Genomic DNA, 24,429 nt, shown 5'->3' with positions numbered 1-24,429 from the left:
TATGGTGATGAAGTTAGGTAAGCACTTCTAAAATTAAAGTATCCAATACTCAATGAGTCCTAAGTTAATGGTTCATCCCTAAGATTAATGACAGGCCAGGATTTTTATTTTCTTTTCACTCAGCCATAAATGTTGAGTTTATAAGTTCTTATTTTTGTGCCAAGAGAGTCATATTTAGAGAATTTCTTTTCACTGTGCTGGAGCATCTTGTCTTAAACTGTCATTATACACCACTCATCACTATCAGTGGCAGCTGTAACAGCAACAGCTGCTCCTGCCTCAGAGAAAAATTCTCCAGCTTCAGGGTTTAGATGCTGACCATCCTATCATCTCTGTGCCACTTATTAGGCTGTCAGTTTGGTTAATAATGAGAATTTCCAGCGGGACTTTAAATAAAAATATCCCCTTATTTTATAAGTATGAGCTGGAATCGTAGCTCCATGAGTTCCTCAGCTATTCTCACTCATCCCCTGCCAGGTCTCTCTTCCCCATCCCTTAGGTAAATCCCCCATTCTCTTAGTCCAAGATGACTGTCCAAACTCCAGGTACCATATCCTATTCCAGGTATCAGATGGCCTGCCTCTTTCCTTTAAGATTTTCCAAACGTCACAAACAATACTTGCATCTAAAACTCCTTGGCTAAAACTCTGTCACATGACTAAGCCTTGACTGCAGGACAAAATGGAGTGGGTAGACTTTCACCTCATTGACAATATGTGCAACTGAAATAGAGGTCATTTCTAAGGAGGAACAGAAGAATGGATAACCAGAGGTCATTAGGACAGCCAGGAGGCATTTGTATAAAACTTTACACTTTTTAAAAAGTGCACATTCATTATCACACATGAAGAAGGAAGAGCATACTTTATTTCCATTTTATTGAGAGAATCTGAACCGAGTCAAAGGAAATGTTGTACAGTGGGGACCTGGTTGGGAACCTGGCTGAAATTCCATGTGTAGAGAAAACTTGTCCACAGTGAAACAGAGGGAAATAAAAGGGGCAGAGATAAAACAGGGGTAAACTCACTTTTCCTTGAGCTAATTTAGTGTGCTTCTGTTCTCACCACCAAAAAGACACTGAGGAGAATAGGCTACCAGGGACACAAAAATAGGGAGAAAGAGAGCTAATATGTTTTGAACACTTGCTTTGTATCAGGTGCTATGTCACTACATTATGCCTTAAACCTTACAGAGAGATTGCATCCACGAGTTACTCATCAACAAAACAATGGATGTAGGCAGGTAACCTATTTCCAATGGCAAGGAAACCAATCTTTTCGTGTTGGGTTCCATACCAGCATAATGAGGAGAAACCCACATAACCCACACCAGCTCCCACCAAGTATTTTGTCCCATGCAGATCAATAATGTTTGGGCTCTGTGGCTAAAGTGATTTTCTCACTCAACACTTGTTCCTAACCAGTTTCTCTTGCTGTCCTCTCTCAATGAGCCTGGAAACCTAAACATTTAATTTTTCTTTCACTCAAAGGAAGTCACATTACAGTCCTGGATAATCCTATAAGTGAACATCATTGGGAAGGGCTTCTCTTCCTAACTAAAAAGTAAGTCCATTGGAGGAGAATGAGTTTGGCTTTTCTGCATTCTACCTTTCCAGATCCTTAATGCAAGGTCTACAGGTTCAGCAGCCATCTTGAAATCATGAGGAAAAAGTCACCCACTAAGAATGTCTAGGAGGAACAATAGAAAATACCTCGGTTCCTTGAAGGTATTTTGAGTAACTGAGCCAATCTTTGTCTATTTTGGAATTCTTACTACTTGAAAAAATAAATATTCAGCATTCAAGTTACTCTTGGTCTTTTCTGTTGCTTGTGGCTAAATACTTTCTTAAATGAAAAGGTGTCTTCAAAAGCTCTTCTGGCTATGATGTTAACCCTGGGATCTAGTAAGATCATTGTACTCAGTTCCAGAGACTGCTTCTCTATGTTACCACCCCCTTCCCAGGCTACCTTCAAGTTTCTTCTGCCTCCCTTCTGCTGCCCCCGCTGCACTGACCACCATCAGAGTTGCCATGGGCTGACTGGTTTTTCTGGCTTCAAAAAGCAAGCTTTTCACCAAGAAGGGTGTTACTCACACAGTGTCTAGACATGTGGAAAAGCATATCTTCAACTTTCCTGAAATTGGACCACTTATTACTGCTTTCCTTTTCTGTACGGACCAGGTACCACAGAAAACCAGACACTTGTCTACTGTAGTTTCTATGATCCCATCCATATGTGGGTTACCCTTTCCTTCATCACTCAAAGTAGCTGCCACTCCTATGGAAATTCAGACACACACACATACCAAGAGCTAGATATTTAGAGATGCTACTTCCATTTTTGTTTTGAGGTCATCTTTAAATATAAAATTGATAGTTTAATTCCATGACAATCTCATAGGATTTTAAATACTAGCCCCACTCTGAAAAAAATAACACGCCTAAATTCAAGCAGCTAGTAATTGGAGAAGACAGGATTAAATGCCATATATGACCCAAAATGCTTTATTTTTCCACTTTATTTCATTTCCTCCACTGGCTGGCATACCATTTCTGTTTCTAACTAAATTACAATTGGAAAGGAAAAAAAAAAGAAAAGTTAAATGACTTTTAAGGCAGCAAATAAGTGTCAAATGAGTGATACAGACAATAAGTTACCCTAGGAACTCAGAGGAAGAATAAATGTCAAAAGGAAGATTGTTTTAGTACTTAACAATCACCAATAAGATGAGTCATAATTACTTTCCTAAATAAGATTCCAACTGTTTGTCACAGCTCATGTTGTCCTATGAGTAGTTCTCTAGCAAGTAATATAGTCACAGAATGAACAGATTATTCAACTCTTTTCAGGCTACTTGAGACTGATTTGCAGGAGAGATAATCCAAGCTGCATAAACCCAAAATAGAGGAAGCAGAGTTGCTGGACAAACTGGGGTGTGCCTCAATGATTTTTCACCTGTTGCTATTCAGGTACCATCCATCCCAATGTGACCTGTGTTGTGTCTTATGATAAAGAGCTCTGGAATTTGTGACAGCATGCTTCACAGAATGAGTGACAGTTAATAAATAAATGTAGATACTTAGGAATTAAATTTGCTCAGGAGATATTATCTTCCAGTATGAAGAGTCATGGACAAAGTACTTAATTTCTTTTGTTTTCTCTTTTAATAAATATTAACTGTCTTTTATGTGAGACACTGTGCTAAGATTTGGACATTCAAAAACAATTGAGACTATCTTTTTGAAAAAACGTTAAAAAGAATGAAAGGGATGGGGAGAGAGAAATGGAGGGGGAGGGAGAGGGAGAGGGAGAGAAATAATAAAACATTTAATATTGAATAAATATGAATGAATGGTCAATTCCATCCAGGCCTTTTTTTTTTAATGGTAGAGGGAGGATAAATTTGTTCATTTATTTATTCAACAAATAATTATTAAAAATTGGGGCTGGAGGTACTATCTTTAAAAAGTTAGATTTCTGTCCTAGAAGATATATGGTCCAGCAGAAGCAGGAAGGAGTCAAGAATGTCTTCATGGGCAGTAGTTCCTTTCCTGTTTTTTCACATGCTATATTTTATCTTTAAGCAGGTCACATAATTACCTGGGCTTCAGTTTCTTGATATGAAAAGAATTAGCTTTCCCTGCCTTTTCTAGCATGCCAGGTTTCTGAAAATATCAAAAGAAATAGTGTTTTGAAATAATTTTTAAACTGTAAAACATTTTACAAATAGAAATGGATTTTTCTTTTCCCCTTGGCCATTCTTCATCTAGTGGAATTTAATACCGAACAAGAAAATTATATGCTAGCAAATGTGAGTTCAGCACTGTAAACTCACTGTCAACACTCAGAAAATCAGATAGAATAAATGTGAAAAGCAAGCTTTTCTAGCTTTTGGCTGATGGCAGTTTATCTTCAAAGGCTTTGCCATAACATATCAAAACAAAAAACACCCATCATGGCATCCATATAATAAGCCATCTGCCCACTTTCCTATATATATGACTACATGAAGTTTAACCTCAAACTTCCTAAAAATATACCCCATTTGGTTTGAAATGTGGTAGCTGTGCCAAAGCACATAGAAAAAACTACTAAATGGTACACTTCTATGATTAGACACCCAACTTCCTGGAAGATTTAGTACCCTCCAGACTGAAGGTCCATGAACTCCAGGTAAAACTCCATCTCCTGCCAAAAGCAATGATATTTTTGAAATTTTGTTTTAAATCCCCACTGTGTGCATCATGCAATTTATTTCTTATTAGACTGCCTAAACTTTGCTCTTCTAATCTGGAAAGCTTCCTTTCCTGGAACAGTCCCAGGAAGACACATAGATACTCTTACAGTAAAGCATATAAACAGACCAAGTGCCTCTTTCAATCAGCCCAGCAGAAGGCAATATCATCATCTCAGATATTCATATAGGAACTTGAAAAACTCAGGAACTTAACATTTTTGAGTTAAAATCTTTTTTAATTGTTGAGGGCTAAAGGAATTTTTTAATTAAAATTTTTAAATTTTTATTTTATATTGGGGTGTAGTTGATTTACAATGTTGTTAGCTTCAGGTGTACAGCAAAGTGAGTCAGTTGCACATATATGTATAACCATTCTTTTTCAGATTCTATTCCCATATAGGTCATTACAGAATATTGAGTAGAGTTCCCTGTGCTATACAGTAGGTCTCTATTCGTTATCTATTTTATATATAGTAGTGTGTATATGGTAAAGGACTTAAAAGTTTTTTTCTCTGCCTAATTAATAAGGGTACAGGGGACTCAACACATGATTCTGCCACTTACGTACCATATGGCAAGATACTAATCTCTTTAAGACTCAGTGACATCACCTATAGAATCTGTTTCAGGGTGTGATGCCCATTTTTCTGACTGAGGCAAATTTCTCACTCTTCTCAGGTTCTTGCCCTCACCCACTGGTAAATTTAAAGCTGACGTAGCAATCCATGGCTTGTCAGGTAAGGGAAGGGTAGGTAGTATAAGGTTGGGTGGAAGATACGTTCTGAAGGAAGTCATGGGAAAAGGCAAGAGGAACTCAGTGCAGAGCCTGTCAGTCAATAACTTTCTATTGTCAAGAAGAAGATGAAGATTAATCATGTCCATCAAAGAGGGAAGGAGTAATCACAATTAATGGTCAAGAAAAGCAGGTGTGAGTAATGCAGATTTGCAATAAGTAGCTTGATACAGGAAACTAGTAGAAGAGTCCTAATTGATCCTAATAAGACACTGACTCCTTGCCCTTGACTTAAGCAAGTTGGGAAGAATGTAAGAACAAAGTCAGGGTCAAGAGAATATAGAATATAGAATATAGGTAAGTGGGCAAAGCAGCTGCACCAAGAAAGAGGAGAAACCTATTTTGTAATGGTTCGTCTTCAACACACTTCTATTTGTCTTTGTTTTGATTATGTGTTCGGGTCTACTGTTAGACTACAGATAACCTTGAAGGCAATAGCTATATACGTACACTTTACAATTCATTCAACAAATAAATATTATTTACTCATAGGATTGGAATAAGATATGTACCAAAATACACAATAGAGTGTCTCACCTACCAAGATGTTTAGACTCTAATGAGGGAGATATTACTTACATTCAAATAACATCAGATTAAGTGAGCAAAAAAGAGAAACCAAAATGCTGTAAGAATTCAAAGGAGACAGAGCTCTCATCCCAGCTCAGATACTGGGATGACTCATGGAGGCAGATCAAGCTGAGCCATAGAGGGTAGGAGTTCAACACACAGACATGAAGATGAATAAAAGAATGCACAGAGGAGGAGAAGCCAAAAACTCCAAAAAAAATAGTTTTTTGAAGTAGTACAGAATAAGCAAAACTTCTTAAAGGAGAAATTGGAAGGTGAGGCTGAAAATCAAGGTACCTAATAATCAGAATCAGATCTTTTATTTTAACTCAGTTAAAGGCAATGAAGAGCTTAGCATAGGTCTAAGTGTGAGTTAGTGCAGATCGATTCCTTAATTCCCCTATAATTAGAACATGTCTGTAGAGTTTACTAAACACAAACCATGACATGGACATTGCTCCAGATATTTAGAGAAACGAAGTATTTTCAGGACAAAGGAACCTCATTGCTTGCACAAATGATTTCACATACAATTTCCTCCAGTTCTCCAGTGATAATATTGCTTAAATGTTTCCAAGGATAGATTATAAATATATCTGTCACAATAGAGAGGTGCTGCTGATCTAATTTGTAACACAGGGGTTGACAACTGGTTCATTCCTCCTGGTATTCACATACAGAAATTGTAAAGGGTGTGAACATTTGATATTAAGTTCTTTGTCACCCAATTTTCATGTTGCAAGAAATTTAAAGTGGTCATATCAGCTGGTTTTGAAAAGGAATTTATGTTAAAGATTGATTACCAAAGAAAAGTGAGGTGGATACAGCAGTAAAACAAAATGGTTTTGCAGGTAGCCTTAGGAAAGATAAAGAAAACTTAGGTCAAATATATCTTGGCTCCCAGCATCAGGTAAAAGATGTGAAAAGAGGGAATGGTAAAGCCAGAAGACTCTATTCTGCCATATTTGCATGAAATTATGAAGAACAGAACTAAAAAAAAATCAAACAACTTTGTGTTATATGAAGAGCTTTTGAGAATTCTATTGGATAAATCTGGAAATCTGTCTAATCCGGATAAACAGAATACAATTTTTCAGTAGGGTTTTCTTCCCACATTTCAAGCATAGAAATATTCTGATTTTCTGAGACAACGATGAGACCCAGAAGGCATAAGACTATCATATTAAGTCACAATCATCCTTTAGTATTTTATTGAGGTCAAGATAAAACCATGTCCAATGAATAAGATAAATGTAGTAAAACCATACAGAGGTACAGCAGTCAGAAGGAAGTTAAATACTTAAGTTTTCCTCCATGTAGAATGTTATTTTTACAGTAGTGTAACCTAATTTCTGAGTTATTTAAGTATTACTAATTTACTTTATTTTTCAAAACTAATCTGTGACATCTTTTTGCTATAACAACATCAATATTTTACATCTATATTCTTTGTTATAAAAGATCCCCTGAATCATAATTCTTTAAAGTTATTGTGGAAGGATAATCTATCGAGCTATTATCTGTGTTTAATTCTCCTTGTATCTTCTTTTTCTTCCCTTTAAAAAAAACTGGTTGGGTTTGAACTCTATAGTTGCCAGAAGAAGAGCCCTCACCCTCAGCAAAGGGTGTCAAGAGACCTTGTGGGCCTAGACAATATGATCACCAAACGCATGGGGACTGATATATCTCACTCTGTATTAGATTCTCCCAAACTTTACAAGACCTGGAGTTGGTGAAAGGGAGCTGAGACAAAGAAGTGTGATAATGACTAGGACCGAATTTCCCATCAACCCAATGAGAGCTTGAATGAGAACTTAAAGTCGGATTCATTGTTATTTATACAAAGCAGTGTCATTTCTTGCACATCTACTTCTTCAGTACAATTTATACCTGCTATTGAGCACGTGAATCATGTAGCACAAATGTGCTGTCTTATTTCTTATCATTTAATCAAGAGTTGTAGGATTTTGAAGCTGTAGAATTTTGAAAGAATACCTTGGTTTTTACCTCTAGTCTAACATTTGGGAAACAGAATATTAAAAATAAAAGAAAAATTCCTTTCTTCCTAAAAACAATGACTTTTACTTTACAATTTTCTCCATCAGAATGGATTTAGTTATGTTTTTGTGTTTTCTACCATCCATCCTTACTTGCAACAGATGTATGCAAGAAACTCCCAATTGTCATCGTTAGCTATTCTTAGAATGAATACTTATCATTATTTTCATATGTCCAAGAAAGTTCCTCTTTTGAAGGCACTGATAGTGAAAAAGATTTTATTTAAATGAGCATGGATGTCTGCTAAGAAAGTCACAATGCTCTTTAGAAACTATTGGGAGCCACCAATTCAAATATGGAAATCAACACTGCACTCTGAGGCTATTTTGTTCTAAGTTCACCATTATGCTCAACTACTTTGTTAGTTCCCTAGGAGATGCATCTTCCCTTTGTTTTTCCTAAGCAATAATTAAGTGTTCTAGTGCATTTATTTATGGTATTCAAACCGATGAGTTAATAGGAGAAATATGCATTTCCAGTTATTAGGACATTACCATTTAGTCACTAACTTGCAATAAGATCTTAGACAATTTGTAATTTCCTCGACTTCAGTTCTCTCAACTGTAGCAAAAGTGAGTATATGTTTGCTAACATCCCTCACAAATGTTACACTAAAATTCTTTGATTTTACAGTAACCAAAGCAAACCAATCTTCTGTAAGAGGCTCTGAAGAAGCAGCCTTAGAAAGTGAGGATAAGGAGTCTGTCCATCTTATGACATAAAAATATGATTGTTCTCCAATATCTGAATGATCCTCCAACAAATCTGAGGACCTCAGAATTACTCTTATTTTTATAATAACAATTTCCCCAAGTAACACATTCAACTATATTTTGTATTCAAAAGTATGAAAGGGTAGAAAGAATAAGGCAGGAAAAATTATCCAAAAGTTGGAAATAAGGTAGAATGATATGGATGAGTTTTTAATATTATGATAGAGCACTTTCTAATAATCTCACCTTATTATTTTTACTCTCTTGAGGAAATGTACCTTTGTGTGACAGACTATCCATAAGTGATTCAGGCCTAAGCATTTTACAACCCTATAAGTCAGGGGGTAGTTTATATGAAATTGATGAGGGATGATCTTTTTCCCTTGCCTGGTAGAGAAAATAACCCCAAAGTTTATGGTTACATTGTCCTATGGGATATAAACCTTATTTCATTATTTTCAGCACTGATTATAAATCTCATTTCCTCATAGCCTCTTCAGATCAATTCTTGTCATTCTACCTGTTACCTCATTACTGACTCAAAGAAAACTTTAACCCACGTTGGTTATCTGTTTGTATGAGATTATGTTGCAAACAGTTTGAAAACTGTGCTTTCAGAAGTGGGATATTCCTGGAAAGAATAACTTCTTTCTTTGCAAAAGCCCTAACAAAGCCGCCTCTAGGCCAATTCTCTACATTTTTAAAGCTCCACTTCTTTAAAACGAGTTTAATAGATGACACTGATCCCATTTCCATGTGCTCTGTAACCACAGAATTTGGTTTCTCAGTCTCTTCACCTATCTAACACAGAGCTTACCTATATTAAAAAGACTTTCAATTTCTGAGAGAATTGGCTCTTCTTTCTCTCCTTAGCTTAAACCAAGACAAATTGATAATTCCCCCATTATAATAGTATCCCTTTATTTTTTATTTAACAGAAAACATCTTGTCTCCTTAACAGTAAAGAATGAAGTGACAGAAAATTAATGAGTTTCTATATTTAAAGTAAACATTTTGTTGCCAAAGTAACCAGAATCTACAATTATATAATGCAGATCATCTCCTATCATAAGAACACAACCAGATATGTGCCAGCAATGAACTGATCTTGGAAATTATAATAACTGAAAGAAATGAAAAAATGACATTTTACAATTTACTGAAGAGCACAGTAATATCTTAAAGTGATCATCTGTGCCTGTTATTTTTATCCTTATGAAAATGAAAAAAAAATTTTACAACATGGCTTTAGACAAAGAAGAGATGACTATAAAAACATAAGGGACCCAGAAGGAAATCACAAATACTTTAAGATCAGCCACACCTACTCACATGGCAAAAGGTGCTATGGTAACTCCCAGATTCACTGCTAATAAAGTTGACCCTCACCTTCATTTTACTTCAAACTTTGGACATGTGAAGTACAATAGCCATGATCAAATTACTGGAAGTATGTAATGCACAAATATAACGTCAGAACTGTAAAGAAACTAATGACTAATAATAATATTTTCAGTTGAGATTGATCTAAAAACTTGTTAGAACTTGCCTGTGTAATGTGACGGTTGCTTTTATTGTCATGGTGTTTTTTTAATTTTATTACTTTTTTAATATCTCTAACTCTTTTAAAAAAGCCTTTCATTTTCTTTTTTGTTTGAATGTTAAGTTGAAGGGACAAACAAGTTCAGTTATGGAAAAACTAGGCTAAAGTCTATAAATTCTATTCTATTATAGTCCTGGTCAAATGTAAAGGGGTTAAGTATTTTGTTATTCATTTTAACTACTTTGAAAATTTATTTTCCTCAAATTTCCCTATTAGTACATTTGTTGAGATGTATGACATCATGTTAGGACAGTTTAGAAATTGCTCAAGATTAAAGTCAAACATCAATTTGTACTTGAGGTCAATTGCATAATACTTGTAACATCATTTTCAGGACAAAAGTGGGTGGCTGAAACTATAGCAAGTATTTTGTTTAATTTTATTTCTTTCTGAATGGTTTACTGACTATATTAAAATCACCAGTTTGAAGCTGCATACATAGTAATAGGTTCTGCTGTTTGATTTCTTGGAAATATTCTGAGGCTTCTACTTGGGAAGTGAAACATACTAAACACATGTAATAAAGAAAACAAGTGGGTTTCCCTGGTGGCACAGTGGTTGAGACTCCACCTGCCGATGCAGGGGACATGGGTTCGTGACCTGGTCCAAGAGGATCCCACATGCCGCGGAGCAGCTGGGCCCATGAGCCATGGCTGCTGAGCCTGTGTGTCCGGAGCCTGTGCTCTGCAATGGGGAGAGGTCACAAGTGAGAGGCCCGCATACCACAAAAAGAAAAAGGAAAAAAAAAAAAAGACAATGCAAATCTTTTCCTCCTCCTCTTCCTTCCCTTTATAAACAATTTAAGGTCAGCCCAGTAGATGGGGCCAAACAAGGTATATATCCACACAGGGTCAAGAAAGAGGGAGGCAGCAGAGTGACTTGGAGCAGGGTTGAGAACCAGAGGGTGGGAGCAGGGAATTTACCTAGTTGGAAGCTCAGAGGAGGGACTGTGGGAGCCTAGAAAGGGCAAATGAAGGCTTCTGCATAGGAGGGCAGCCCAGCACTGGGTTTCAGAGCATAAGCAGGCTGAGGAGGGTATCCACACAAATTGGTGACTTGAGGTGTCAGAGCCAAAACTGAGTGAGGAAGGCATTCAATTAAAGTGGGAGGGGTGACCTGGTAGTGAGTACCAGAGTCCAAGAGGGCTGGAGACGGCATCCACCAAGGGACATCCTCGAGTCAGAGTGGGTGGGGAGAGGTTCTGTCCCTGTGCGAGTGAGGTGCAAGATGGAACATATACAAGGCTGATAAAGTAAGTTTATTAAACATAATGAGAGCAAGTTTCTCATTGTTGGAGAAGACCATTACAAATATGGAAAAGGAGAAATTCAGACTGAAACTTGGAGTGTTAAATGCAATTGGATTTATTGGTGGAAACTCATGGCTTTTAATATATAGTGATAGACAGAAGTATAGATAGAAATGTGTGTATGTATATATATATATATATATATATATATATACACACACACACACACACACATACATACATGCATGTGTGTATATTTATGTGTGTGTCTTTATTTTTCCCTATCTAGCTTTGGGAGCAATGATATCCCAAAAGCAGAAACCATCTTGGCATTTGAATAGCATTTTCCACTAAAAGGAATCAGGCCTCCTCATAAAAAAGACTGATCCCAAGGCTGGGGTATAACAAAAGGACTCCAGTGTAGTGCCAAAAAGCAGAAAAGTGCTCCAAAAATTAAGGGAACATGTCAACAAGGACAAAAATAAATCCAATTTGAAGGAGCTCTTACTGTCCAAATTAGGTCAATTTTGTTTAAAAATAACTTATGATAACAACAGACTATAAACCATTGGATAAAATAGGAAATCATTCATCTATACTGATACATAGTGAATAAATTCAGAGTTTGATGACAAATAGGATATTTATATAGTTTCAAAATACCTTATGAAATATATATTAATTACAAAGGTGGGAAGTGTAATTTTAGAGGAGAAGCCTGGCAGACACCACTGTAATCAAATGATCAAAGTGAACATCACCAATGATGGGACCAATGGAAACTGTGCACCCCTGATGGATGCAATGAGAAGAATATGGTATCACTTCTAAAATGTTCCTGCCAAAATGCATAACCTGACACTAATTAGAAGGAAAAGTCAGACAAACCCAAATTTTCAGGACATTCTATAAAATAACTGGCTGTGTACTTCAAAAATATCATGGGCGTGAAACTCAAAGAAAGGTGGAGAGACTGTTCCAGAGAGACGGAGACATCTAAATGCATAGTATGATTCTTGTCTGCATCATTTTGTTATAGAAGATATAGTTGGGATGATTAGTGAAACTTGAACAGGATCTGACAATTAGGTGGCGTCGTATATCAATACTACTGCACTGATTTTGATGGTTTTATTTCAGGTTTTATTGCAATGTGTGGGAGAATGTCTCTGTAGGAAATAACACTACAATATTTGGGAAGAATGGGACATCATGTCAGAACTTAGTCTCAAATGGTTCAGGAGAAAGACATATTTTGTATTGTACTTACAACTTTTCTGAAAGTTTGAGATAATTTTTAAAATATAAGCATACTTTAAATTTTTCAAATAAAAATAGCAATTACTCTTTCCCTCCCTTTCCTTAAATCCTCTCCCTACTCCATCCCATCACTAAAATGATAAGTGTTGCATCTTAGCTTCTTGATAGGAAACAGGTTTTAATCACCTAAATATGAGTAAAATTTAAGACTTTGAATCAATTTCCTTTACTTTTTCATTTTTAAGTGTTATAAACCATAACGGTATTTTTACATAGTCTCTTGAAGCTCTTAGAAAAATGTTTTAAAAGAACAGAAATGGGCTTCCCTGGTGGCACAGTAGTTGAGAGTCTGCCTGCCGATGCAGGGGACACGGGTTCGTGCCCTGGTCTGGGAGGATCCCACGTGCTGTGGAGCGGCTGGGCCCGTGAGCCATGACCACTGAGCCTGCGTGTCCGGAGCCTGTGCTCCGTGACGGGAGAGGCCACAGCAGTGAGAGGCCCGGGTAACGCAAAAAAAACAAAAAAGAGCAGAAATCACTGAAACAAAATATAGTACAAAGCTTCATGGTACAAAATGTGTGCCAATGGAATAGTATGTTTTATTGATGCTGCAAATAGAAATTCATCATAATTGACCTTCCTGCAATATTTTAACAAACCTACTTGTAGAAAGAAATATTATGCTAGGACAAAAATATTTTGAGTACAATCACTAATTTCTATGGAATCAAGGTAACTCTTATGGCAAAATGTTGAAAGGGCTTGACATTTGTGAAGACAGATTTATGATGATAAACTGGATTTTTTCTTTTACCAATCAAGGATAATTATAATTTCATGCATTTTAAAAGTTACATCAAGATTACCTTCTTAAAACCAATTTAACGTAAGGTCAGTTAGACAATCCATTATATCAGTCAGCTCACACTGTATTATTTCTCACTAGAAAGTTGGCTTTTTTAAATGATGTATTTTATATACTGTTTTTGCATGAATATACATGTTTTTAACATTAAGTAATTGAAAACCACTATATATGATCTTTTAAGATGCAGGCTTTACTTAATAAAATTAAGAATTTCTTTTTTGTACACTTGACTACATATTTTTAATACTTTTACTTAAGAGAAAAATTCTATGATATGACCAATTATTAGGAGAAAAGTATACTTTCTCCATGTTTAAAATAACACAACTATTAAACTCACTTCCATCACACAACACATTTACAAGGTGAAGACGCCACATACAATGAGGTGGGTCAATTCAGTTCAATATATGGGATGGAAATATGTGCTCTGCCCACAGCCTTTACTTCTAATAAAAGACACAACAGATGCAAATATAAATACAATGTATAAGTAAATATTGTTATATAAAAATGGTGAACTACTCAGCCTTTTTTTTAAGGCTGAATAGTATTCTATTTTATGTATATACCCCATTTTGGATGAACCTGGAGGATATTATGCTAAGTGACATAAGCCAGTCACAGAAAGACAAATACTGTATAATTCCATTTATATTAGGTATCTAAAATAGTCAAACTCACAGAATCAAAGAATGGAATGGGAGTTGCCAGGGGCTGGGGGTAAGGGGATGTAGAGAGTTTCTAATCAACAGGTAAAAATTTCAGTTAAGCAAGATGAATAAGCCCCAGAGCTCTGCCGTCCAACACTGTACCTATAGTCAACAATAATGTACTGTATATCTACTTCAAAACATGTTGAGAGTAATTGTCATGTTAATCATTCTTACAATAATTTTTTTTTAAAAAAAGAGGGTGAACAGTGAGCACAGTGCTAATTCTATAAGTATTTTTCCAAACATAACTTGTTAATTGGTGTGAGCAAATTTGATAGTCTTTGCTATTATCCCACTTAGATGTTAAGAAAAAAAATCATATTTTTTAAGCCACCTAATGTTAGTATTCAGACGTGTGTGTGTGTGTGTGTGTGTGTTATGGTGCAAAGAGAAAGGTAACCCTTTGGACATAATATTTCTGAGGTTATTTTGTTTGTGAATGTGTCAGAGCCTTACTTTTCTCACTAGTGTAATCCGAAAGTTGATAATTAATTCATTTGCCTATTCAGCTTTTTTAAGAACAGTAACTGTTAACTGTTAAGAAGAAAGTATCTAGACAAGAACTTGAGAGTAAAGAAAAAATTGCTGAAATCCAGTCCATAAGTGCAGTCACATTCTGACAAAAGCAGTTGCCTTCTCAGTGAGTTGAGATTAACACAAACATAAAAGAATCGCCTCTTGCCAACTTTATTTGGGGAGCTCAGCCATCCATTTGTGATGGAATAAATTTAAAAGTCCAGATGATGCAGGAGATACTTGGAAAGATGGGCAAGAACATTCAGTTAGCTTTCAAATTTATTTCCTCACACAGGGATAACCATTCAGCTTAAATGAAAACAGAGAAACACAACTCATCTACAAATATGCCAAGAAATGTTTGGTTTGGTTTCAGGAAATATGATTTTTTTCTTTGGCTCAACTGAGTTGCCTGGCATGCTTTAAAAAGAAGTACTCTCTCATCTTAATTTTTACAGCAGCAGATCAGATATTAGATCTTCCAACACTGGATTCACATAGGACAGTAAAACACCTGATTTTTTTAAATGGCAGACATGGACATTGCTAGTAATTGGTATATTAAAAACAAAAAACTTATACACAACAAATGAAAAATCAAGCAAAGAATACATTCAAAAATTCATTTTTTCAGTATTGTGTTTTTCCTAATGAATTGCTTTGTTCATTCAATTGAACAAAAAGACTAATTTCCTTTCTGCACCTCTTCTGGATTAATCCCTATTCAATGCAGCATGACTGAGTCTCATTTCTCTTCTAATGAACTGTGGATGCTTTTAGTTTCTCACTTATCTGGAAATCAATCTCAAATTTTAGCAAAAACAAAGAAATTCTTTGTTGTGGTAGGGACTACCTAGGAATTTGAAATATATTTTCATGACATTTAAGGCCAGGTATTACCGTTAGTTGGTTTTAGAAAAACATTTTTCTACACATTGTAGTTTATTACCATCTCTGCTTTGTAGGGGAGAATAATTTTTCCTGTAGTTTCTTTTAACTGTTTCCTGGTGTGTTTCAGATGTTGTACTGTCCTATATGAATCCAATGTCAGATGATCTAATATCTTATATGTTGCTGTATAATTAAGATGAGAGACTACTTCTTCTAAAGCATGTTAGGCCAATCAGTTGAGCCAAAGAAAAAAATTATATTTTCTGAAACAGGAAAAATTTCAAGAAAAGTATGTTTTTATATGATTAATTTTAAGCTTTTCTTTGGTTTGTTCAATTTTTTTCTTCCAGTTTTTTTTTGATGTATAATTGCCATACAGCACTGTTTAAAGTGTACAGCATAATGATTTGACTTACATACATTGTGAAATGATTACCACAGTAATCATTTCCACAGTGAACATCCGTCACCTCAGATAGATACAAAATTTTCAGTATATTTTTTTTCTTGTGATGAGAACTCTTAGAATTTACTCTCTTAAATTTCATATATAACACACCATGATGTTCATTATATTCAATATTACTCATGTTGTATGTAACATCCCTAGTATTATTGGATAAGGTCCATTGGATATGAAGCTGAGTTCATCATTACAACTCACAGTCATGATAAGGAAGGTACCGTCACATAAATTCACTGTCCAATGAGAACAGTTAAAGTGTAGAAATCCCTCACATTTTAGACATACAGATACAAGACTGAGAACTAGATCAAGAGATCTAATAGCTGTTCCTAATTTTCTACTTTTTAATTATGTGACTAGCCATTAATCATTTGAACTCTGAACTACAGCCTTTTCATTTATAAAATAACAACAATAGCTGTAAGCATAAAGAGAAGCAAAATATATATGTACAGGCATACAGTAATTTATTATAGCTGGCTAATGAAAATCTAAGTTCAATTATGCTTTGCCAATAGTAATGTAAGGTTGTTGAAGGAATGCTTAAATTATTACATTAGACCTAAGTATGAAATTCTACTCAGAGTCTACTTTTTGAGAGCTTTATACATATGATCAAAGCTCCAAGATTTAAAGTATGCAGATCTACCCCTTTGTTCTCTATGTCCGGTTGGGACTAGGGAAGAAACTTGTAATAGCTACTAATCTCTCTTTTTAATCATGTCTGCTTTCAAAAGCTCTCTATGTCTAATATATATATATACATATATATATATATACACATATATATATGTATATATATATACACATATATACATATATATATATATGTATATATATATGTGTATATATATATATATATATATTTTTTTTTTTTTTCCCGGTACGCGGGTCTCACTGTTGTGGCCTCTCCCGTTGCGGAGCACAGGCTCTAGACGCGCAGGCTCAGCGACCATGGCTCACAGGCCCAGCAGCACCGCGGCATGTGGGATCCTCCCAGACCGGGGCACGAACCCGCGTCCCCTGCATCGGCAGGCGGACTCTCAACCACTGCGCCACCAGGGAAGCCCTGTCTAAAAAATTTTAATTTCATCATTAAAGTTGTGCTTTTAGAAGGTACAATTATAATCAAATGATTTTACTTTCACCTCACAAGGGTCTTCTCTATATTGATTCTGCATGGATTATGTACTATTTAATTTTTTCCTCCTAACTTCTAATAGTGTTGGGTAATTATGAATTAAATTAATAAATATCTTCCTTTCAGGTAGAATTTCACATGTAACAGCATGAATGAATAAGCAAGCACGGCCACCAGGTTTTATCATTAATCAGTCTCTACCTTGGCCTGTCTCACTGTACTATAGCTTATTGTGTGTCTCTTTCTGCTACTGTCCTCTTAACCTCTTATAAGCCAGGTTTATACCATTTAAAAATCTTTATTCCCAATGTTTCCCTTAATAGTTAATGAAATTTTTCAATAAAACAGAAAGAATCCAAAGAGTAATAATAAATATTCCACTTGCAGTGAGTGTAAGATGGAAAATATGACTGCCATCTCTGCATACGTTTAAAAGTATGAGCATCTCACAGTGCAGAGGATTATTCTAGTGTTAAAATATATGTACAACATGGTCCATAAATTTAAGCAGCAGCTGAGATAATGTTATATATTCACTTAACACAGCAGTGAAAATACGAAAACAACCTAAGTGTCCATCGGTGAATAAAGATGTAGAATATATATACAATGAAATCTTATTCAGCCATGAGAAAGAAGGAAATCCTGCCTTTTTCAACAACATGAATGGAACTTGACAGCATTCTTCTAAGTGAAATAAGTCAGAGAAAGATCAATATTGCCTGATATCATTTATATGTGGAAACTTTAAAAAAAAAGTCAAACCCATAAGCAGAGTAGAAAAGTGGTTGCCAGAGGCTGGAGAGGTGGGGGAAATAAGTTGAGGTTGGTAAAAGGTACAAACTTTCAGCTATAAAATGAATAATATTTATTCATGTTGACTATAAGTTGATAACACTATTGTATAATTGAAATTGCCTAAGAGAATAGAACTTAAATATGCTCAACAAATTTATATATATGAGAGAAGGACGGTTGTGTTAATTAACTAGATGGGAGGAATCCTTTCACAATGTATACATATATCAAATCATTACAGTATACATTTTAAATATCCTACAATTTTGTCAATTCTACCTCAAAGCTGAAAAAAAATCCTACATACTAGCCCATTATATAGATGTATCTAAATGTATTTAACCACTCCACTACTGATGGGATTCAATTAGTTTCCAATTCTTTTGTACAGAGGTGAATATATATTATATAAAACTATAGCTGATAGTTTTGCTAAGTATTTCGAATATACCTGTAGACAGGGTCTGTATCAATTCATACTTCCTTAAGCATAATGTGAGAGTTTGTTTTCCCATTCTCACCAACTGAATACTATCAAACACTTTGATATATGCCAATCGTTTCTCCTATTAATGAGGTTGAGCATCTTTTTCATTGAAGAATGTTTCATATTTTCTTTTTTAGGAATTGTGTGAAAATTCATTTTTTATTGCTCACAATTTTAGGAGGTAAGTTTTTCCTATCAAGCTATCTGCATATGATTCATGATGTGGGACAGATCTCACTTTCCTTTTGGTTGAAATTTCCATTATGACCCAGTTTTGTGAATGTTCTTTCAATCCTTAATTCTTCCCAGATTACAAAGGATCTTCTCTATCCATTCCCATTGACAGACTATTTCCTAAAACCAGTCTTTGTTATTCCTTCTTCAGTCACAATTAGTCACAGGGAAACTCCTAAACCCATCCTGCATCCAATTCCCACCATTATGAAGAGAGCTTTAGATATTGCATCTGGTGATAGGCTCCTTTTTTTTCTTTTTTTTTTTTTAAATGTGAAAAATCTGCCATCAAATAATTTAAAACCTGGGAACAGCCTAAATGCATCAATAGGAGATTGGTTCAATAAATTAAGCTACATCCGTACAATGGATTAACAGTCACTAATAAGAAAGAAGTCAGTTTCCATGTGCTGATTTGTACAGCATATACCCAGAAATATTACTCTGTAAAAATAAAAGGCATTGCAAGATGTATTATTTATAATCCTATATATATATATAAAGAAAAAGGCTTTATTGTGTGTGTGTTTTACTGTATCGAATCTTTTTTCTTTTTTTTTTTTTACATCTTTATTGGAGTATAATTGCCTTACAATGGTGTGTTACTTTCTGCTTTATAACAAAGTGACTCCGTTATACATATACATATGTTCCCATATCTCTTCCCTCTTGCATCTCCCTGCCTCCCACCCCTCTCAGTGGTCACAAAGCACAGAGCTGATCTCCCTGTGCTATGTGGGTCCTTCCTACTAGCTATCTATTTTATTTTTGGTAGTGTATATATGTCCATGCCACTCTCACTTTGTCACAGCTTACCCTTCCACCTCCCCATATCCTCAAGTCCATTCTCTAGTAGGTCTGTGTCTTTATTCCCATCTTACCCCTAGGCTCTTCATGACATTTTTTTTCTTAGATTCCATATATATGTGTTAGCATACGGTATTTGTCTTTCTCTTTCTGACTTATTTCACTCTGTATGAGAGACTCTATGTCCATCCACCTCACTACAAATAACTCAGTTTCGTTTCTTTTTATGGCTGAGTAATATTCCATTGTATATATGTGCCACATCTTTATCCATTCATCCAATGATGGACACTTAAGTTGCTTCCATCTCCTGGCTATTGTAAATAGGGCTTCAATGAACATTTTGGTACATGACTCTTTTTGAATTATGGTTTTCTCAGAGTATATTAGGCTCCTCTTTTTGAAATATTTTCTTTGCATCTCCTTTTTGCAACCACAAGTATATCCTCTCTTCCTCTTCTTGCACCCCATGCTTAATATTCACCATTATTTGGTTCCATTGTGATCTATACTTTGGTCTGTGTTTCAGTTTTGTTCTAGTTTCACTGAACAAAGTAGAGAAAAAATTTCTCAGTAACCTGAATGTTTTTCAGGAGAATGAGTAAAAGCTGACTTTATGCCCTTACCATCAAACCAAGTCTTATAAGTGGATTTCTTAAGCAAACCATCCATTAAAAATTCTAAAACTAGACATTAAGCACTATTTTTAAAAATAGTGAAAAGACATGCCATAGACTGTGAGAAGATAGCTCTAAGTCATAAAAGCAGGTACAAAATTAATATAGAATATAAAGGATTTATGAAAATCCTAACAAAAAGACAACAGCCCAAGAGAAACACTTTTTAATGTGAGGCAATTTATAAAAGAAATTCAAATGACCAGATAAATATAATAAAAGATGCTGAACTTCAATGGTAGTCAGGTGGGCAAAAAATTTAAAATCTAACATTGTAAAATGTGAAATAAGGAATGAGAGGTAGCCTCATACTCTGATATGACATACTTTGGTGCAAACACCTTGGAAAACAATTTGACAATTGCTAGGTGGAAGAGCCAGCAATTTCATTCTTAGCTATATACTTTAGAAAGACACTTGCCTAAGACACAAGTTTTTAAGTGCAGTTTTTGTAACAGTAAAAATTGGGAAACAACTTAACATACATCAGAGAAATGGATAAACATTTGTAACATCCTCAAATCATCAAATACAACTCTATAAAAAATGAGTTTTGTATGTAAAATTATAAACATACTTAAAAAGTAATGCTGACCATAAAATTAAGCCTAAAAGATCAGCTCAGTGCTTTGTGACCACCTAGAGGGGTGGGATAGGGACGGTGGGAGGGAGATGCAAGAGGGAGGGGATATGGGGATATGTGTATGCATATAGCTGATTCACTTTGTTATAGAGCAGAAACTAGCACACCATTGTAAAGCAATTATACTCCAATAAAGATGTTAAAATTTTTTTAATTAAAAAATTTAAAAATATATATGACACTATTTAAGTTTATTACATATAATAATATGCTATGTATATTTTTAGGATTAAGTTTATTTGCAATAAAAGTATGAGAATTTAAAAAGCATGAGAATGTTAATTATCAAATGTAGTATTTACCCCAGGAATCCCAATAAGCATTTGGGAAGGTGAACCAAGTACAAACCCAGACTTTATGCAATCAACATTCAGATTAGAGTCATATCAACACTGGAAGTGTTAAGTCATAAGCTGGTGATATACAGGACATTTGAATGTTAACATACAATGCACAGTCACCAGTTCAAACTGCTCCCCTGAGAAATGTATCATTTGAACCACTCACAAACATTTCCTCTTCTGTCTCTATTTCTTTTCTGTTTTACTCCACCACAGCAAATCATAAAAGCTTAAACATCAAATTGGACTGGTAAATACATCTAAATATGTACAGACAGACACACACAGTGTTAAAAAGGCAGAGACCTTAGCTCTGTAGCCAGGGCCATCCCATTTTGTAAAGGAGACAGTGCAATGCAGCTGCTGCCTCTGTCTCAGGCAGAGCAGCCATAGTCAGGGTCCTTATAACAAATTTTCATACCATGATTGATGACAGATTGATCCGTCTCCTGCAAAAATGAGGCCAGACAACACTGAATGTGAACCAGAGAACCTTATTGTTTCTATCTTTAACTCATTTTTTCCTGTCTTTTTATCTTCTATATGTTCTTCTAAAGATTCCAGGGTATCAAATTAAGAATCTCAACTTTATAGCCACTTATTAAAAAAACTCATACTCCTACCAACTATTTAAAATTAGCATTTGTCTCAATATAAAGAAATAAAGTTGAATTATAGATTGTTTTATTTATCTGCAGTGGAAAGTTATTAAGCCTGGGGCTGCTCATCATCTTTCTACAGCTGTAATGAACCTTGCCAACCTGCATAGCAATCAGAGGCAAATGATGAGAAATCACAGACATTAGACCTTCTAGGACAGCATTATTTTTTGTAAGACTCACAAAGACAGTAGTAGGAGAGCTGTTCCCCATTGCTCTTTACAGTCTGGGGTAGATTACTAGGATTTAACAAGGACAGACAAACTTTCAAAGAAGGTTCTTGGTACTTGGGCCACAGGCATTTTAAGCTGCATCAATAGGGGAAATTAACCCATGCCCTGGTGTAATCAAGATGCAAGCCTAGTGTATACAGCATTATCCAGGCTCCCAGACCTGACTCACCACCTCAGCACTCTACCGCAGATGATTAAGCAATGAGGTGTTGCCAGTTTCAAGGAACAATGTTCATTTCCTAAATCATCTGCCAGGAAGGAGGTCAGTTCCCTTTCTGGGATACCAACCCACAGGAAATCAATCTTAGACAGTTAACCCCTTCCTCTCACTCCCAAAGTTAGAAGCCAGAACTCATTTCTCTGCCACCGTTACAGATAGAACACTGGCATGTGACTTAAGCTAGGCCAATCAGGCACATCTATTAAAAACTTCAATTTGGAAATGAGCCACATGAGGATACAACCATGATAAGGAATCCATCTTCTGCTCAGAATGGTGAGAGAAAAATCAGGCGTTGGGAAGCAGCATGAACAGGATTTCTGCTGTCCAATGCCTAACGTCTACAATGCAAGCTGCAGCCCTGTGGTGTACAATGGCCGTAGCTGTGGTGTACTTGTGGAGGCATTACTCAGGGTACTGTTTGTACATTTTTCTCTGGCTGTGCAGCTTCAAAGCCTACATCTCTAAGCCTCCCAAAGTTTATATAATCTACCTAATGTATTTTAACAAATTCCTTTTCTGTTTAAACAAGCTAAGTAGCTTTTCTTGTTTCCAACCAACTAATTCAGGCATGGCTGCAGATACCGTATCTTAAGAAAACAGAAATCTGAGATTGGTTATCTGGACTAGTTGGGTTTGAAGGCAGTAAGGATCCAGCTCATGAAACAGTGATTGAGCATTTAATTAAGTTACCAACTACAGTTACTGGGAATAAAGTACTAACTGCGGGCTAGCTGCAGAGCACTGAGAAGCCACTGCCACAGAACAGTGTGAAGGACACAGTAAAAAATACAAACCATATGGAGTCAACTGTCTACTTCTAATTACACTAGGGAGTCACCAAAAAGGATACCATACACTCAAAATCCCAAATTTGCAGCTCAAAGTACTGTGAGCGAACCAGGAACTCTCTATGACTAGACTAAGAGAAATCTAGTTTCTTAGTAGTGTAATTACACTTAGTAGCGTGACTACACTTAATCACTAAGTGTCCACTACTTAGGCTCAGGGCTGAGGTAAGCAAATGATTCAATTTTGTCAAATGACATCATTGGAATGGGTATCCTCTCCAGAACTCTCAGGTAAAATTCAGACCATTGACTGGGAAAGAGCAGAACCCTGAAAATTAAATTGGGAAACACGAGGTTTCAAATGCCTCTGAGCACTCCGATTTCCCCAACCTTACTTAGTCTCCTTTACCACTGGAAGCAGGTCCTCCTCCCCTTTTGCTGGGCAGTGCTTCCCTATATAAGCACCCATCAACGCCCTGGACTAGGACCCTTGCCATGTGATAGAAGGCCATTCTCCTGTGCCCACACCCCTCAGTGTCCACAGACCTAAGACCACAGGCAGTTCCTGTTTTCTCTACTGGGGTAGAGATGGGGGGGAGCAACTTACATGTTCAACTTCAAGTGACAAAACTTTACCCCATCTAAAAATTGCAGGGCTCCCCTGGTGGCGCAGTGGTTGAGAGTCTGCCTGCCGATGCAGGGGACACGGGTTTGTGCCCCGGTCCAGGAAGATCCCACATGCCGCGGAGCGGCTGGGCCCGTGAGCCATGGCCGCTGAGCCTGCGCATCCGGAGCCTGTGCTCCGCAATGGGAGAGGCCACAAAAGTGAGAGGCCCGTGTACCGCAAAAAAATAAAAAATAAAAAAATTGCAAAATTTGCTCATTTGTACTAGTAAAATCCTTGAGAATATGTATGAGTATTGATTCAGATATTATGCTAAGAAGGAATGGAAATCATTTAAAAATAAGTAGTTTCTCACTACAGGTACACTTAGCAGAGATTTCATCTACATAAACAGCTGAAAATTGGTCTAAATATTTGTCAAGTTGGCTGACTGAAACCCAAATTCATGGTGGTAAATAAAGTTAAAGGGTAAAGGAATTTTTGGTGTAACGTAGAATAAGGAACACAACATCTTAGGAAGCTACAAAAATCAAAGTGGTTTATAATGGGTAGCCTGATATCTATTCCCCTGGTATCTCCAAGGACCCCAAACCATGTCCCGTAAGAGGGTCCATAAGAAAAGCCCTTCACAATAGCCCTGAGAGTAGCACTACCTCTCAGAGCACCAGTATATTTTAAAAGCACTAAGATGGCTATTCTCTGTAGGCCAGGAATACGTGTGAATGTGGCACTTTTGAAATGGGCTCTTTATTTCAAAGATGATGCTGGACCCCTTGGGTGGCAAAAAGCAGAAAACAGAAAAGGGAATATCGACATGGTTATGTTAAACAGTTG

This window comes from Mesoplodon densirostris, chromosome 5, assembly GCF_025265405.1.
Source record: "Mesoplodon densirostris isolate mMesDen1 chromosome 5, mMesDen1 primary haplotype, whole genome shotgun sequence".
Taxonomy (NCBI): Eukaryota; Metazoa; Chordata; class Mammalia; order Artiodactyla; family Ziphiidae; genus Mesoplodon; species Mesoplodon densirostris.
The sequence above is the reverse complement of the archived record's forward strand: the minus strand, read 5'-3'. Positions refer to the sequence as shown.